Source organism: Corvus moneduloides, unplaced genomic scaffold (assembly GCF_009650955.1).
Source record: "Corvus moneduloides isolate bCorMon1 unplaced genomic scaffold, bCorMon1.pri scaffold_129_arrow_ctg1, whole genome shotgun sequence".
NCBI classification, from domain to species: domain Eukaryota; kingdom Metazoa; phylum Chordata; class Aves; order Passeriformes; family Corvidae; genus Corvus; species Corvus moneduloides.
In genome coordinates this window covers 18,311-37,322 of record NW_022436886.1, presented here as the reverse complement: position 1 = coordinate 37,322, position 19,012 = coordinate 18,311, and the positions used below count along the sequence as shown (strand labels likewise).

Here is a 19,012-nt window from a genome sequence, read left to right as displayed (position 1 = left end):
TATTGGGATAAAAAGGGTTTTCCTCGCTTTAAAACTCTCTGGCGCTGGAAAAAGGGGGATTTTTCCTCAATTCAAACCCTTAGAAAGGAGGGACAACGGGGCTTCCCCCTCAATTTAAACCTTACAATGATGGAAAAGGGGGAGATGAAAGGGACCTCACATGCTGCCCCACCCGCTCGGGTGCCGCCCCTCGGCACGAGAGCTTTTCCCTGGGTGTTTTCTTGAAGCGATGCTCTTTACCCGGGTGCGTCCGGCCGCTCCCCGGCTCCTGCGGAGTGCCGCGACCGTTGTTCCCGGAGCGTCTCTCGGGACGCCTCCGTCGGCCCCTCTCGACCGGCAGCTCCCCGCGTAGGTGTGCCCGGGGAACCCTCTGAAAGCGACCTCTGGCAGGGGCCGCCCCCTCCTCATCCGCGCCGGTCGCGCTCGGTGCTGCCGCGCCTCGGAGCGGGGAGATGAGGCGGAGAAAGGTCCTGCCGGTCGTTCCCTCCCCTATGCGGGCCGTCGTCCGCCCCCGAAATGCCGGGGTGTGGGGCTTTCCTTTCCGTGGAAAAGGACCGGCCTTCTCGTCCGGGTGCACGTGGCCAAAATTGGGATCCCGCCTCCAAAATTCCCTATGTCCTAGGCTTGTACTTACCGAGGAAATTCCCCGCCGATCGCAAGCGATTACCGGTAATTGTTCTTCCGTAATCGTTACTGACTTCCGTTTCCTTTGAAGTGTTTGACGTGTCCCTCGAGGGTTTGGCCGGGTCGTTTATGGCCCGTCCCGGCAGGCCCGGGCCGAACCCGAGCGCCCCCGTCACCGGTCCGCCCTGAATTTCAGTGAAATATTGATATTGTTTATAAATACTCCCTTTCCCTGCTACTCGGTCTTTCCTCGTGTATCTGCAGGGAGAGGGTTTACTCCATCCTTCGATCCCGCTCGCAGTTCTCCGGCCCAAATGCCGATTCTTGCGGACACGACCTAAGCAGAAAACTACTACGAGTGTTTGCTTTTGAAGTAAAAGTCTTACTGTACATCTGTCACGATCCGCTAATGCAAGCGGGGGTCGTGATGGTTCGTTTATCGATCTCAGACTGTAAAAGGACACAGGAGATTTCAGTTTTAATCAAAACAGTGCACCTTTATTAAGTGCCCACAACCAAGTAATGCAATAGAAGAGAGCAAGAGAGAGGGAGAGAGAGAGAGAAACAAAGTAGAGAGGGGGAAAAAGAGGGGCAATAGCTACCAACGGATGAGACGAAGTCCTCGTGGTCTTCCGCCGATAGATTCGTCTTCTTTCCGTGGGGAGATCTCGGACTCGGTTATTTTAGAAGGTCCCTTTATAGTCCTTTTCAGAAGCGAGGGGCAACTGGCCAAGAGGTTGGGAAATCTACAGCCATTGTTATGGGGTCCGTTGCTTTGGGAAGCAGGTACAGGACGGACGTACAAGACAGGTGTACAGGTCATTCCTTTCCGCTTCGGCGCAGTCCTTCCCGCCTGGGCAGCGAGAACGGCGCAGTCCATTGTGACCTGCACTAATTTTCCTCAGGAATGCGTACCAGTTCCCAGTGGGCACACCCGTAGGCAACACTCGGCAGACAATCCCACCTCAGCCAGGCCAGGACTGCTGCGTTCAGTCTCTGTCTTCGGCGATGATCGTGAGGCAGATGAGGGATTTTCGGACCGTCTCTTACAACATCTGGCTGTACAATTAAAAAAAATGCATCTATTGATGGTCATTATGGGAAAGCTTTTCAGAGGAGAAAATACCCATTTTGGTAGCACAGATCCCATTTTGACAATACCGCGTTTTTGTGGGTTTGGGAATCCTGCCTGTACGAGACATCTGAAAATCGGTATTTTAAAATTTGATATTTGGAAACGGGGTCATTTTGATATTTTGGAACTTGATATTCTGCTGTTTTGAAATGGAATTAATTTGGTATTTTGGAACCTGGTATTCTGATATTTGGAAACCGGGTAACTTTAGTATTTTGGAACTTGGTAATTTGTAACGGGGTTACTTTGGTATTTCTGAACGTGTTCTGGCAATTTGAAACTGGGTTACTTTGCTGCCTCTGAACGTGGTGCTCTGGTATTTTGAAACTAGGTTATTTTAATATTTTGGAACTGGGTATTGTGGTTTTTTGAAACCGTTTTTCTGGTATTTTGAAATTTGGGTTTCTATGATTTTGAACTAGGTTATTCTGGTATTTTGTTCCAAAATACCAGACAAATAACAAACAAAACAAAACCCAAAATTTTTTTGTAGGCTGTTTTTTTGGTGTATTTGTAGGCTTGCTTTCCCCCCCCCCCCGTGTTTTGTAAGATGAGCTTTTAGTGGTTTTGTAACCTCAGGGTTTGGTTTTTTTGTAATCCGCGCCTGGCAGGGACCTGGGGCGTCCCAGTCGAGTCTCTAGGCTTCGTTTGCTGTCTTCTGCTACGTTTAACGGTTCCTGGCATGGGAACTGTTAAGTTGCAGACTATATGGTGAGACACTTCCTGAAACAAATTAATTCCAGCTAAGCGACTCTTCCTACTCTGCGGTTCCTATACCCGGCCCGGTTTAAATCCGTACCTAGCCCGACTCTTCGGTCCTCCCGTTTCCTACCGCTCCGCTCGGGGCTTCGCACCTCACGCTCTTTCCTCCCTCGGTGGCGTCACGGCGGAACGTGGCGAGGTTTTGGCCGGCGCTTGAGCTCTCCGAGACGATCTTACCGAGAATTCTTCTGCTTTTCGCTGCGCCTGCCGCAACAACGTTTGCTCGCTAAAATAAACGCTTTCCACGATGAACTGAAGGTGCGAGGCAACGAGTGCTGCGCCGTTGGGGAGGAGGATAGTTTGGCAAGGGAATTACACAGATCTGGAGGCTTGGCAGAAAGACCTCTGAATGTAGAAACTGAGGATGAGATAGAAATGAAAGCAAGTTTTGATATAGAGTAACAGATGTTTTGCTGCGCTAGTGATCGCTGCATAGCTGAGAAGGCAAAGGTTGGAGATGAGTTGGAAGGAGATTTTTAGGATGAGGGCAAAGGTACGTGACTACAAACAAAGACATATTTTTCACCAAGTAAATAAGTCTCAAGAAGAGCATAAGTAACTAGAAAACACGTTGTTACCAAAAAAGAGATATATTGCAGGCAGATAAGACACGTCGATGTGGCAAATAGAAGAAAGGTCTGAGAATTTTCCACTGTAAGCTTCAATTGTAACTTACTCTCGTGATTGGATAATAATGACTATAATATGGTAATGGTAGTAGCTATGATAGGCTATAAGCAAATGTAAAAGTATTGTGTATGGTGCTTATTGGTTGTCACGTATTAAGATACTTGGCAAAGAAAAGTATATAATGTTTTGTAGCTTGAACAGAAAGCGACTTCAGGTGTGCCTACGAGCTGTAGCCGGCAGCTATAGGGCTGGCTCTGGATACCCGCTCCCTGAACTGCCGTAACTTTGGCTATGCCGTAAACGGCTTTCGAGAGAGCCGCCTGAAGTCCGGACGTCCTTTGTAGACGCTTTTCCTATACCGCGCGGCAATATTTTTCAGCCTAAGGACAAAGAAATACTTGCTAAGGTTTGGATCCCGTTCCAGTGCAGCGGAACCGAATCGATCCGCTTCCGCTCTGAAAACATTGGCGACGCCAAACTGAGCTGCCGGCACGAAGCGCTTTGCCGTTCCTACCCCGCCTGTGCCTCGCGCCCTGTTTTGTCGTATCCCACGCTACCGCGCTACGGGCTTCCGGGCGCGAGATTCGTCCCTGAGAACCGTCACGCCGATATCCTTGAACGTTCCGACTTCAACGCCGATACTCTGAGAACCTCCTGCGTTCCGTTCCCTAGTACGGCAACGAGCCCTCACCCACCCTGCATCTTCAAAAAGTAGCGTACGAGGTTTAAACGAACCTCACGGTTTGATGGGCACCGTCTGGTGAAGAAGGGGCAGTCAATAACTAACTCGTGTAAGCACAAGTTAACTATTGGGAGACAGCAAATGTTAGTTCAGACAGCAGATGCTAATTACACAACCTAAGAAGCCAAATTCACCCTCATCTTGTCAAGATAGAGGGGACAAGGATTAGCTCAGAGGCTGCTGAATCATTCCTCAAAGGACTACGCATGCCCAGGGAGAAAGGTGAAAAGTGCACTGGGAGGATGACTACTGGCCTTCATCAGAAAGACCCCCGAGGAAGAAGACGAGCCTTCCTCGGTGCGACCGCCGGGACGTACGGCGTGTGCGTGGCCCACGTGCTAATGATATTAATGACTTCCGAGAAATAATTTGTATAACCGCACCTGTCCCGAGGAATGTGATGAACGTTCGTAATTTAACCCTTAATACTGTGTTGTAGGGAGCACCGGTGCGTGTGTTTGGAGGAGCGATCCCCACGCGCCCGACACGCCAAATAAAGCAAATACCCGCTTCTCCGACTCTGTCTCCGAAGCGTCTCCTGGCCCGGTTGCGGCGCGATTCACCCGGCGCCCCGAGACGGGACCCTCTCTGCCCGGCTGCCGGATCCGGGGCTAAGCGGACCTCCCGGTCGCGACCCTGAATTTTCAAGGGGAGCTCAGCTGTCCTTCGGCTGATGGCGGGGGCAGACAAGGACCATCTGCACCAAATTAAGGGATTTGCTATTCCTTTTAAACACAGAAATACCTGCAGGTCCGGGGTTCGAGTCCCTGAGGGTGGGTTGAAAGTCCCGAGGAAGACTGGGCCTCCCAAAATTAGTCCTGGGCAAGAAAAAAAGTACTTTTAAGGGGTTGGACCCCAATTTTTAAAGGGGTTGGACCCCACTGTGAAAGGTACCTTTAAGAGGTTGGACCCCGCTGTCGCGTGCTATTGTACGGCTATTTTTGTTTTGTCTGTTGCTATTCTGCTGCTGCGTGAGAGCGGATGAGACGTGCCGTCAAAGTACGAAGCGAGCGAGAGGCTCTATCTGCGGTTCCGTACCCCGGCGACGGGCTCGGCCGGAGAAAAGCGAAGCGGTTTGGCAAAGAGCGAACGAGCGTAAATCACGTAAACCGTCGGTTTGGAATTCAACCTTACTGTCCGAAGGGGGGTGGATTTTAGAGGAGAAAGATTTTAGCTATTGAATTGAAAACATCCAGACCCCCGACGCCTTTCTGATATAGCTCCATCTGATTTCCCTTTTGAAATCCCGTGTTAAGTGTGAGAAAACAGTTGTGAAGCTTGTATTTGTGTACATGTATTAATTGTGAGAGAAAGTGGTATTGTACTTCTACTAGAGGGAGTGGGTGGTGTCCAAGCTGCCAGAGGAGAGAGCTTGGTATCAGACTAGAAAGAGCAGGAATAAACAACTTGGCAGAAAATGAAAGTGCAGATGATGTTAAAGGGGAGAGCGGCAGAGAATAGTGAGAAATTTGAGAGGAGCCGGTTAGAAAAGTACAGCGAGCGTATGTAAGAAGAGATGAGGAAAAGGCAAAAGCGATGGCAAAGGCGATGGCAGAGGTCGTAAGAATTGTGGACGTTGCGGTTAATAGGTTTGGGTGTTTAGTTCCCTTTCCTGCTTGGTGTTTTGCGCGGAGCTGTAAAGCTCCCGTTACGTGGCGCTTGTGCGGAGCCGAAAGGCTCCTGTTTGGAGTGCACCCGTGCCCCTGTGCCTTTTGTGTTTTGTTGTGAAAAGCCTAAATTGGCAGGTTTCGGTTCTGAGGCGAATCCGGAGCTCCTATCTCGTGGGGAACCCTCCCCTGCCACCCGTCTGCGGTTTATTGTGGAGAACTAGAATTGGCGGATTCTAATCCTGCGGCCGATTCTGCGGCTCCTGCCTCGTGGGGATGGTGGTGTCCCTGTGCGGGCCCAGGTATTTGTCGTGCGGCCTCATCTGCGGGGGCTGTAAAGAAACCTATGGGGAGAACGTTTTGCTGTCCTTCCTTGGTTAATTTGTTAGTCACCTCTCTACTCCTGGGGTGGACTTGGTAAAAAAAAAAAATTGAGATAAAGAACGATTGGTTACTAAAAGATGATTGATTACTAAAAATGTGATTGGTTATTAAAAAAAGAAAAAAGGCAACTCAAATGCCTGATTCACAGACTGCAACTCTTGCAAAACTTTTAAAAGCGGTCTCGCTCCCTCCACTGAAGAATCAATTGGAAGAAACCCCACCGAAAACCTGTGGGAGACAACAAAAGTGGTGCAACAAGCACTTCATAGAATAAAAACTAAAACTCCGCTTGAATAAGTTAATGCAATTAAACTCTTGTTTCGCTCAGACTTTTTTTGGGGGGGGAAGTTTGTTTCTTTTCTCTTTTCTAGGAATGTCAAATGTCCCGACATCAAAGATAAAGAAAGCGGTTTGAGAGCAAGGAAACTGCAAGCAGCAAAATCACAGCTAGATGCGATAACCGTTGCTTCGCTGTCACTTTGTGTTAGCCCCGTAAAGTTTTACTTCTTTTTTAATAATCGGTCTAGTGGGCCAGATTTTCACTTTTCTTTTCTAGGAATCTACCAACACGTGAGATGGAGCTGTGTGAAAACCAAGGAAATTTAAAGTGTCACCATAATTGCTTGCATTGTTAGTCGGTTAATGTTTGTAATTTGTTTGTGTTGACATTGCAAGTGACATTGCAAAAGACTTTCATTGCAAGTCTTGATTTTGCAAGATCAAATAGTAGTTAAAGCATTCTACATATTCTTGAGTTTAATTTTTGTCTAACTTGTTTTGTCTTTTTACTGAAAAATGGTGTGGCTAAGGTCTTAGGGATGTATAATTTGTTTCAACCGATATTATCCTGAGAGTTGGTATAAGAATTTATACGTATTTGAAATCCTACAAATATGGACTAACCTTGCCTGTTCTGCCTAAGACGGCATCAAAATTATTATAATCTGGCTAAATTTTTGGGATTTTCTAATTAATGAATTAAAGAATCTCGACAAAACACAAGCAAATGCTACATGAGAAATGATTGAATCCCCCTTCCTAAACCAAGAGGGATACAGAAAAGCCTTCTACCAGCTCTCAAACTAAAGTGCTGTTCAATCTCATGCCATATATCTTAAGAGGATGTTTTAACTTTTCCTCACCGCTCCTATTTAAAGCGCATTCTGCAATCTCAGTTGTAGGTGCAGAATGGGATGAAGGCAATTTATTCACCAAAAAAAGAAAAAAAGGCTACTTGAGGTAAAAAGAAAAAAAAGAAAAACCTATTGGTTTTTTGTATTTGAAAGAGAATTCATTTCATTTTTAATCCCACCAAAAATAAAGCCACAGTTTGTAGTTTGTGTCAAGATTAAATGACGAGAGTGCTATAATCTGTCTCCTGGAAAACAAAGCATAGCCCTGATGTAAAGATATGTTTGCATGAGAACATTTTGTATGAAAATGTTTTGTGTGTTAGTTTTGTATCATAAAAACTAATCCTTCATAATGTATAGAATTATACAGCAGAGTAAGAATATTATTATAACAAAAACTGTATAAAGAAGCTACAACCAAAGAAGCCTCCTGAAGATACCTGACTACGACTTTAAAGTGTAAGTTAAACCACTAAGATAAGATAAAGGGAAAACCCATTCTTTGACCAACTCAGGCCTAGGGAAAAAAAAAAAAAAACCAAACAAAAAACAACCGACCAAACAAACAAGACCGAAAGAAGAGAAATACCCATAGATAGTGAAATAACAAATCGGATGATCCCATTAGTAAGAGATGTTGAAATTCCAGGGAGATCAAAACGGGCTCCCCCAGTGATTATCGAACTACTGGAAGGGGTACAGCCGGTGTCAGTTAAACAATATCCACTAAGGCATGAAGCATGAGTAGGAATGGAACCAATAATTAGTAAATTTATTGATCAGAAGTTGTTGAGGGAGTGTAGATCTTCCTGCAATACCCCAATTCTACCAGTACAAAAGCCAAATGGAAGTTATTGATTAGTTCAGGACCTGAGGACACTTTACTCACAAAATTACAAAGTGACTGAGTGTGGTTTTCAGTTTTAGATTTAAAGCGTGCTTTCTTTTGTCTGCCATTAGCTGAAAGCGCTCAGGAAATTTTTGCCTTTGAATGGGAAAACCCCAGAACAGGGAGAAAAAGCCAGCTTACCTGGATTGTATTGCCACAAGGATTCAAAAATAGACCCGTGATATTTGGAGATCGATTAGCCGAGGAACTGGAAGCCTGGATGCCGCCGCTTGGGGAAGGGAAGGTACGCTCTTGCGGTACATTGATGATCTATTAATAGCAACGAGGACCTGTGAAGACTGCAAGAACTGAACTGTAACTCTTTTAAATTTTCTGAGACTAAGTAGATATAGAGTCTCTCCTGAAAAGGCTCAGCTAGTCCTCCAGAATGTTACATATCTGGGGTATGAACTGGCAGGAGGGGAGAGAGCCTTGAGAGACAACAGGAAGGAGGCAATTTGTCAAATGCCCTGGCCGACTGAAGAACCAAAGAACTGAGAACTTTTCTGGGAACGACAGGATGGCGTAGATTACGGATCTACAACTATAGACTCATTGTGAAACCTTTATACCGACTCCTAAAAGAGGCTGGGGGAACTGACCTATGCTGGACACCAGAGACTAATAATGCATTTGTAACTCTGAAACGTGAGTTGATGCAAGCTCCAACACTGGGCATACCGGATGTCACTAAACCTTTTCTGTTGCTCTCACGTGAGAGACGAGGGCTGGCGCTGGGACTCGTGGCACGGAAACTGGGACCGTACAAAAGGCCGGTGGCTTATTTCTCCGAGCGGCTGGACGCGGTCGGCCGAGGAGAGCCCGCCTGCCTGCGTGCAATGGCAGCCGTGATCCCGAACGTAGAAGAAGCTCGCAAGTTCACGCTGGGACAGGAGATAACTGTTTTTGTCTCTCACACGGTATCAGCAGTGCTCACACAGAAAGGAAATCGCTGGTTAACCCCATCTCGCTTTCTCAAATACCAGGCTGTCCTAGCAGAATCGGAGAACGTGAGTATCCAAGTAACTAACGTTTTAAACCCAGCAGCTTACCTCCAGGGCGAGGCTGCTGAGGAGCCTGTACGGCATGACCGCGTTGAAACCGTGGAGGCGGTTTACTCCGGCCGCCCGGACCTAAAGGACTCTCCGCTAGAAAATGCGGCAAACCGGTTCGCCGATGGGAGCGATTATGTCGAGAATGGTAAGCGGCTCGCTGGGTATGCGGTTACAACCGCAGACGCTGTCGTTGAGGCAAAACCGTTACCTGTGGGGACATCGGCTCAAAAGGCTGAAATAATAGCCCTAACTCGAGCCTTGGCATTGGCCGAAGGAAAACCTATCGACATTGGGACCGATTCGAGGTATGCTTTTGGGGTGGTACACGCTCACGGAGCTATCTGGAAAGAAAGGGGTTTATTTACCTCACAGAAAAAATCAAGCACGCTACTGAAATTGTACAGTTACTGGAAGCAGTGGTAAAACCTTCAAAAGCGGCTATAATGCATTGTAAGGGACAGTCCCAGGGTAACACTATCCCTGAACTGGGAAATGCTATGGCAGACAAGACAGCAAAGGCAGTGGCCGGTGGGGTTCAGCTCCAAGCCCTAGCTCTAATTCCTTCTAGCATCCTTATAAGTAACAAAAAAACCCCACCATACGATACTGATGATTTAAATTGGACACAAGAAGACAAGGGACAAATGAGCACAAATGGGTGGGCTAGGATAAAGGGTCTCATAGTCATACCCAGAAAACTGTTAAAATTATTTATCCAAAGCTAACATTGCATCAGATCACCTTAGATTACAGTTCTTGAAGGTTTGAAGAGGTATGAGACAAACTTACAGCATGGTTACCCAACTTATCCTGGCTTAAACAATTGTTTGTAATAGCTATTTGTGTTATTGCATTGTTACTTGGTGTTTGTATTAGTAGTTACTGTTGTATGATACTATGTACCTGGAATCGCGATGCCTATGCTCCATGGCACAAGCATAAACTTAGAACTAAGACAGAGAAGGGTTCTTACTTTAAAGACATGCAAGATTTGTAAAGAATTACAAATAACCAAAGAAAAGGGGGGTATTGAAGAAGGGGCAGTCAATAACTAACTCATGTAAGCACAAGTTAACTATTGGGAGACAGCAAATGTTAGTTCAGACAGCAGATGCTAATTACACAACCTAAGAAGCCGAATTCACCCTAATCTTGTCAAGATAGAGGGGACAAGGATTAGCTCAGAGGCTCTTGAATCATTCCTTATTTAAAGCCGTGGCTCAGTTAAAGAGCAATACCAATTAAGCTCCCAGATAAAAAGCCTGGGGGATCGGGGTTGGTTTTTTTTCCATTGTTCCTTTCGGTGGCTCTTTACAAGCAAGCTATGAAGCGGACAAGCCGCAGGCGTGCTTCAACGCCCCTTGCTGGGACTCGCTCCGGGCTGCCGCCGTTCCACGGTGCGAGGGGACCGGAAAAGCCACGCGACCCACGGCACCGGCGGCACTCGGCGCCCGGGGGCGGCCCCGCGCTCCCGGAACCGGGCGGAGCGCGGCTCGCGGCACGGAAGCGGCTCCTCCGGCAGGCGGGGGCGGCCCCGCGCCGGGAGACCCCCGCCCGCCTCCGGCGCCTGCCGAGCGGCACCGGTGCCGGGCCGAGGGGGACCCGGCGGCGCCCGAGCCCCGCGCACGGACGGCACGGAGCGGGCGGGACGACCGGGGGCGACACGGTTCCGTGCCGCATCGCCCGCCTGCCGGCCCGGCGGCGCTCACCTCGGCTCCGCGCGGCTCGGACCGGCGCGGCTCCGTCGGTCCCCGTCGGCGGCCCGGCCCCCAAATTCCCATTCCTCCTCAGAAATTCCCCAGCGGCCGGGAGTGCTCCCGCGCGAGACATTCGGTGCCGGGGCATGGCCGGAAGCGACCTCAAATGCGGTGGCACGCTCCGATTCAAACCTTTCAAATGCTGGAAAAGCCGGAGTTTCTTTCAATTTAACCCCTAAAACTGAGGCAACGGGGGTTGTTCACCTCAATTCAAACCAATACAAGGGTAAATAAATGTGTTCTCCCTTTCTATTTAATGCTCTAAGATAACAGAAAGAGAGGAGTTTTCCTCAACTCTCTCAAATGATGGGGAAAGGGCGATTTTTACCTTCATTAAAACCCTCAAAAAGCAGGGGCAGCAGGGCTTCCCCCTCAATTTAGAATTTAGGTTGATGAAAATGGAGGGGTTACCCTCAATTCAAACCAATAAAATGGTAACATCCGTGCTTTCCCCTTCCATTTAAAATGGAAGGGGGATCCCCTCGTTCGAACACGGACAATAATGAAAGAGGAGTTTCTTCCCTCCGTTTAAACTCCTTTTGTTCTCGTAATCCCCATTTTTTCTGAGGGCACGGGGGGAGGGACTGGCAAGATGAAATCAGAAGGGAAAAAGAGCAAGAACCCCCCCCCCCTCAAACCCACGCACCGGCTCACCTGCTTAGCTGCAGCTGCCTGGCACCTCCTTTGGCAATGCTCCGCATCTAACTGCATCCGAGTGCTCCCCCAGACCCTGTGAGATGCTCTCACCGTCCTTTCGTGAGAGACCTCCCCCAGGAGCTCACCGTAAGCCCCTCTCCTCCGACATAGCCCTGCAAAAGTGAGCTGAGGAAACCCCTCCTAAAACGGCCCCCGGCAGGAGCCACCCTCTCCTCACCGTCACAGCTCACACCTGGGGCTGCTCTGCCCCCTCATCATTCTCAGGGCTCACACCTGGGGTTGTTGCCGGTCCGAGTGTGAGGGCAGATGCAGAAAGGATTTGCTGCTCCGTCCCTGGACGGCTCATTGTCTGCACCTGACACGCTGAGGCACCGGGCTTTCCTTTCCATAGATAATAGATAGTTGATGCCAGGTGCAGGTAAACTGTCAGTGATGCCTTTTCCTGGTCTTAAAATCAAGAGGCATACACGGTTAGAAGGGGAAAAGGGATTTTACCTCGGTATTTATTTGTAAGGATCCTTAGGTGTACGCGTCCAGGTCATATGCATCGAGATGCACCCCGCCGAGTCTTTTCCTGTGTCTCTCTTCCCCGTCTCCCCCCCAGCATTGGGTATAACATTATAGGCTTTACTAATTAGCATATCTATCAAAGATTCCCCAATGAGAGGCTCGAGTGAGCCCCCCATCCCCAAGGAACCTTCCCCTGGATGGTTCTATCTTGGTTTACAGAATATGTTCTGGAGAGGACCTTGGGGTCTGGGGCACGCTGATCCCTAGCTACGAAGCTTCTAAAATGTTTAGTCTCTTAGCTTAACAAACAAGTCCAAGAATGTAGGCAAAAAGCACTAGGAATACAGAAGCTGTAAAAAGGTATAACAGGGGTATAAAAGAAAAGGCAAAAAATGTTCATGGCATCATTTGGTTTGGTTTTTGAAATATTTTTTTAAACTATAAAGTGTTCCATAAGTATGCATGTGACTTTTGAGATTTGATATACGAGACTTGTTGAGCTTTTGACGGGGTAACCGTCCTTCCCGGACCAGGGTAACGGAGCAGAGGAGGCTGCTGTTCTGCTAAGTTCTTCATTTCATAGTCTCATAGTTTTCTTGAAGGCGGAGTTCAAAGGGGGTTACGTGATAAAGCCAAGCAGCAGCAGCAACAGCAGGCAAAAACAGCCTCTTCTATATGTTCTATATGCTCCATATACTCTATATGCTTTATATACTATACACACTATACATGATACCCTCTATACAATGTACTATACGCTCTATATTTTTTCTTACAGAAGTGTGGATTATATTTCTTAAGTGACCGATAAGATTAATACACGATTCTAGTTTTTCTTAACCTATCCTGGCCTAATTCTAACAGTGGTAAGCCTTACACAAGTACTACCTAGGTATTACACAGATTTGCGTATGCAGTTTCTATCGGCTCTTATTGTTTACGTGAACGCTCTATCTAAAAAATATGAACGGTGTAATTCTATCTATATTTTGTCTAAAGTAAAGAATTCTGTGAAAAGGTAACACTGCCGCGGCAAGAACTGTGTTTAAGGTCTCTGCTACGGCTTTTTAATGTTTAAGGCACTTAGCATATATTTCTACTGAAGTTAAAAATCTATCTTTCTATTTCACTTTGGTGTGGCTTCACGTATCTCAGCCTGTCCAAAGGTTTTAATTCGATCCCTGTGCTTTGGCTTCCCTCTGGGCCCGAGTCCAGAGGAGCTTTGGCTCCGACAGAGACTAAACCTCTCGTCGGTTTTAGAGTACTGCATTGAAAGTCTGTGCGCTTTCTCTTCTTTACCTGTTCCGAGAGAGTTCTTTGGAAACTTGTGTTATCTGTGAGAAGGTCGTAACATCAGAACTACTGACTTCAGTGCCTTTATCTGAACTTGATGTATTGTTATCTCTATTATTGTTTAGATGCATTGTTTTAGACAGAACTAGGGGGCTGGAAGAGAAAATTGAAGGAAAAAGGTCATAGAGAAGGGGCAGAGAAAGTAGAGAACAGTGTGACAGTGACCCGCAAAGGCCGTGCTGTACCCGGGCCTGTTTGCGGTTCTGGCGCTTTTCCTGCGTTTTGACTTTCTGTTAAGAAATAGAAAGTTAGAAACATGCAAAGTTGGAAATGTAGAAGGTAAAAAATGTAGAAAGTAAGAGAGGTAGGAAGTTAGAAACGAACCAATTTAGAAGAGAAAAAAGTTTGAGAGGTAGAAAGTTAAAACCAAAGTTAGAGAGGTAGGAAGTTCAAAACATAGTGTCTCACTTTGTGATGTGTATCCCCTATCGCTGCCCCATGCCCAGAAATTAATTTTGTGCCCTTCTGTGCCATTAAACTGAGCCGGGGCGGGGGGGGGGGGGCTGAAACCTGAGCAAAATTTCTTCAAAGGAGGTTGCAGCTTGTTCAAGGTCACACAGAGGTAGAGACTTTTTTTTCAGCTGCGGCAGCAGAGCGAGAGTGGGGAAAGCACCCTGCTTGCTTTCAGCCAGTTTTTCAGCTCCTTTTTCTTTCTCCAGAGAGAGACAGACAGCTGAACTTCTGTTTTCCTGGGACTTTGATTTTTTTTTTTTTTCTCTCTGCTGGACTGCTCAACATCAGAATACATCAGGAGGAATTTCCACCGAGGCCTTGGCCCTGGAGGTGGGCCCGATGGTCCCGTCCCAGTTCCGAGGAGAGAGAGATCTACGGCAGGACTCTGAAATTTTCCCAGGTTTCTCTCGGCAGAGTGAGAGGTGTTATTACTGAGCATCAGTATCCTCTTTCTGTGTGTTTGTTAAATAAAACGTTTTTATCTCTTTCACTTTCCTTTGAGGAAATTTTTTTTTTCCCCCCAAACCTGGTGGGGGAGGGGTGGTTTGCAGCCTACCTTCTCTCAGAGGATATATTTCTAAATTTGGCCAATCCGGCACACATAGTCAATTAGAAAATTAGTAAGATAGAAACAAGTTTAGAAGCATAGAAAGGTAGAAACAAAGAAAATTAGAAACCAACAAAGTGAGTAGAAAACAAGAAACAAACAGAGTTAGAAAGGAAGAAAAGAAGAAATAAGTAAGTTTAGAAAGGTACAGAGTAAGAACCAGAAAACTTTAGAAAACTACAAATTAGAACCAAAAACAGTTAGAAACAACTAAGGTAGAAAGTTAGAAAGGCGGAAAGCTAGAAATAAAGTCAGAAATGTAGAAAATTAGAGTAGTAAAAAGTTTGGAAGGCACAAAGTTAGAAAAGTAGGAAGCTAGAAAGGTAGAAAGTTAGAAACAATGAAGGGTAGAAGGGTATAAAATTAGAAATAAGGTTTACAATGTAGAAAGAGAAGTAAAAAGTTAGAAAGAAACAAAGTTAGAAAGGTAGAAGGTAAGAAACAAAGTTACAAACAAATTTATACTTACAGAGGTAGAAAGTTAGAAACCGGAGTAAGAAAAGAACAAAGTTAGAAAGGTAGAAAAATAGAAACAAAATATTAGAAAAGAAGAAAGGTAGAAAGGTAAAAAGAAACAAAGGTATAAACCACCAAAGTTAGTTAGAAAGGAACAAAGTTAGAAAGGTAGAAAGAAAGTTAAAAAGTTAAAAGGGCAGAAAATTAGAGGCAGAAACAAACAAACTTAGAAAATAAGAAATAGGAAATAAACTAATTTAGAAAGGTAAAAATTTTGAAAGGTAAAGGGAGAAAGCTAGAAAGGAATAAACAAAGTTAGAAATGTAGAAAGAAGCAAACAAAGTTAAAAAGGTAGGAAGTTAGAAAGATAAAAAGTTACAAAAAACTTAGAAAGGTGGAAAGTTAGAAACCAACCAAGTTAGAAAGGCAGAAAGTTAGAAAGAAACTAGCTTAGAAGGGTAGAAATTTAGAAATGTAGAAAAGTAGAAACAAAGTTAGAACAGAACAAATTTAGAAAGGTGGAAAAGTAGAAACGAACAAAGTTAGAACAGAACAAAGGTAGAAAGTTTAAAAGGTAGAAAGTTAGAAACAAATCAAGATAGAAAAGAAGAAAGTTAGAAAGATAGAAAGTGAGAAACAAAGTTAGAAAGGCAGCTATTTAGGAAGGCAGTGAGGTAGAAAGTGAGAAACAAAGTTAGAAACAAAAAAATTTTAGAAAGGTAGAAAGTTAGAAACAAACCAATTTATCAACAAATAAAATTAGAAAGGAAATAATTTAGAACCAAAACCAGTTAGAAATTAATATGGTTAGAAACAAAGTTAGAAAGGTAGAAAGTTAGAAAAGAACAAAGTTAGAAAGGTTGAAAGTCAAAACCAAAGTTAGAAATGTAGAAAGTTAGCAAAGTAGATATTTAGAAAGGCAGAAAGGTAGAAAGTGAGAAAAAAATAAAGCTAGAAACAAAAATTTAGAAAGGCAGAAACAAACCAAGTTATAACAAAATAAAATTGGAAAGGTAGAAAGTTGGAAACAAAATTAGAAATGTAGAAACTTTGAAAGGTACAAAGTTAGAAACAAAGAAAGTTAGAAAGGTAGAAATTTAGAACCAGACAAAGTTAGAAAGCTTGATAGAAATAAACACTGTTTCTAAATTTCTATGTTTTTAACTAAGAATGATAGAAACAAAGTTAGAAAGGCTGAAAGGTAGAAGCAAGCAAATTTGGAAAGGCAGAAAGAAACAAAGTTAGAAAGAAGGGTGGAAGCAAACAAAGGTAGAAAGTTAGAAACAAAGGTAGAAAGGCTGAAACGAACAAAGGTAGAAAGAACTTTTGAAAGTTAGAGAGATATTTAGGAAGAAAGATAGAAAGTCACTAGAAAGTCAGAAATAAAGAAAGTCAGAAAGAAAGTTAAAGTGAGAGAGAAAACAAAAAGAAATAGAGAAAAAATAGATTTAGAGAGAAAAAGGAATAGAGAAAAATAGGGTTTGAGAGAAAAAGAAAGCAAGTTTAAAAGAGAAATAGAGTTAAAGAGAAAAAGAGAAATAGAGCTGAGGAAAAATAGAGCTAGAGAGAGACATAGAGAAACTGAGAAAAAGAGAGCGAGAGACTTAGAAACAGAGAGACAAAGTCAGAAAAAGTAAAGTGAGGAATAGACTGAAAAGTAAAGCCAAGCTAAGTAGCAAAGCAAGAAACACAGTGAAAAAATTACTAAACCAAAGAAAGACAGGAACCAAAAGGTGGGGAGTGAGAGGAAGAGGGTATATTTATTCATCTGTGTTGAATGAATTTTTTTTATTTACACTTCAGCAAAACATGTGGAAATAACATATACAAACGCAAGTACAAATACAACCCATACACACGCTAGTAAAAGTCCAATTTACATACAGAGCAATACATGGAAATTCAGTGGCAAACACAAATACAGAACAATACAGGGCAATGCAAGCCAAATACATATCAATACAATAAAACTATTTTTCTACTTCTGGAACATTTTTTACATTTTCTTTTATTGTTACAGGAAACCCAAAACAACAGCAACATGTGGAGAACATAAGACTCATCCACCACCCACACCTCCTTTAGCTTCCACACAAACCCGCCCTGGCTCTCATCTCAAGCGCTCCCACACCTCCTTTAGCTTCCACACAAACTCGCCCTGGCTCTCATCTCAAGCGCTCCCACACCTCCTTTAGCTTCCACACAAACTCGCCCTGGCTCTCATCTCAAGCGCTCCCACACCTCCTTTAGCTTCCACACAAACCCGCCCTCGCTCTCATCTCAAGCGCTCCACTAACTCTCGGCACTCCACGGGAATGTGGTTCCCGGGAGCCTCCAAATTGTCCTGCCTGAAAAACCCTGGCGCCGGCACGGTCCCCGCCCAAATCTTGGCGATGAATGTCGCCTCGCAGACAGGCCGGGACCGAAGGAAAAAAATCCCAGCTGGTGGGGAAAAAAAAGAAACCCCAACCTGGCTGGGATATTTTTAATTCCAAATTTAAAAATGTGTTGAAAAAACTGAAAGGCAAAAATCACACACACAACATTAGAACCATTCCACGCACACACTCACAGGCAGACACAAGCACACAGACAGACAAACTCTCACAGACAGACACAGACAGTCACACACGCTCACACTCTTCAGTTTACGCACTGACTGCAGCCCTTCCTCAAAACGCTCTACTGATGAAGATGCTTCAGCACATCTTCCAGCTGCTGCTCCTTGGAAAAAAAAAAAACACAGTAGCATCGGTGACGGCAGAGAGCCGAAGCCACCTCAGGGACCTGCGAGACAACGTGAGGCGGTCGGTGAGGGGCTGAAGGCTAGGAGTTATCCCCACGCTGGGCCCATAAATTTTCTACCCAAAATCCCATAGAAAAGATATGAACCTTTAAGTTTTGAAACGGTTCTTCTTAACCGTGACCTTGCCGGGGCAGGGCAGCTCCAACCGTAAATAGCTCATGGACAAGGTGCTGCGCCGAATATAAGCAAAGACGATGAGAGGGCTTGAGATAACTCTCCAGAAGATTAATTCTCCAGCCCGATACGCTTTAAGGCGACAGAACCTACGGAACTACCATGGTCATGTGAGGAGGGTCTAATACGCTCCGTATAGAAGTCCAAGGGAATAGGACATGAACAGAAGGCACTACCAAAAGTGAGAAGGAAGATGGATGAGAACATCTCCTGTACTTCCTCTGGTCTCAAAAAGTAAAAATGTAAAGATGCTGGAATAAGCCCGATCTGGAAAAGTAGGCGAGCAGAGACCCCCCTGCTGCCGATACGGTCCAGAATGATGCCAATAAAGCATTGAGACATAACAAAGCCCTATGACACGGAAGACGATGGACACAAACTACACAACATAGACACAAACTACATAACACAGAGAGAAGTTAAAACTGCCCAGCAGTTTCACCTGATGGACTCAAGATTCCTGCTGCAAGATGAGCCAGAAAGCGATGATGCCAAAGGAAAGAAGGCTCTACAGCAATAGCATGGGATGGTGAAACAACTCCTTACAAGAAGTTAGTGCCAAAGCTGTGAAGAGGATGCTCAAGAAGCTCAGTAGGCCTAGAGAAAGAGGCGATGACTGCCGGGTGACCGCTCCGGACCCAAAGGTGGGCTCCTCGGGCGAAAGGATCCATGATGACATCGAGACTCAAAGAGGGCAGATGACACAAAGCTCACAAAAATGTGGGTATGGAACTGCTCTGCCTGGCAAAGGGTCAGGTGAGGCTGAGAAGAAACCGTCTCCCTTTACTTCCAAGGGGCCTGGCCCACTACATCCCTCTTGTCTAAAGTAACTTCAAATTGCCCCCTGTGCTTCCAAAGGTTTTTCCCTTCTCCTGACCACGGGTCCCAACACTTAGCTTTCAGAGATGAGCGGAAAAAACCTGTGCTCGACAGAAAATAACACGTGGGCGGTGTGGACATCGGTACGTTCCCTGTAGGCCGCTTTGGAGGCTGCGAAAATTCAGAAAGAAACTTCAGACTGCGATGAGACGTCCCAAATGTGACCCCTTCTGCAACGCCCCCCTCCCTCTTAACTGCCGAGGCTAATCACTTACCGGCCATTTCCAAACTTGAGCTCCACACCGGCTCATGGTACCTAAGACGACGAAACAGAAAACGTGACTATCGCCCTCCAGAAGATTAATCCCCAGGGCTCCTCTACACTGCTGCCCCGGCGCACCTCAAATCTTCATCCGACTCTGGAGGTGGCCTGGACGATACCCGCAAAGTGAAAAGGTA

General features: G+C 45.5%; 1 long non-coding RNA gene across 4 annotated transcripts; it reads right to left on the bottom strand.

The window, feature by feature from the left end:
* Positions 1-1,644: 1,644 nt before the first annotated feature.
* LOC116438837 lies at positions 1,645-11,211 on the bottom strand. Of its 4 annotated transcripts, none has more exons than XR_004237939.1 (3): positions 2,559-10,447; positions 2,334-2,482; positions 1,645-1,683 (listed from the first exon to the last, which is right to left on the bottom strand). It is a non-coding gene; the product is annotated as an uncharacterized LOC116438837 (long non-coding RNA). The 4 variants fall into 4 exon arrangements; XR_004237940.1 differs by lacking the exon at positions 1,645-1,683 and adding an exon at positions 10,671-11,211 and having other exon boundaries at positions 2,288-2,482; positions 2,559-8,205; XR_004237941.1 differs by lacking the exon at positions 1,645-1,683 and having other exon boundaries at positions 2,288-2,482; positions 2,559-4,711; positions 8,048-10,439.
* Between the last annotated feature and the right edge of the window lie 7,801 nt (positions 11,212-19,012).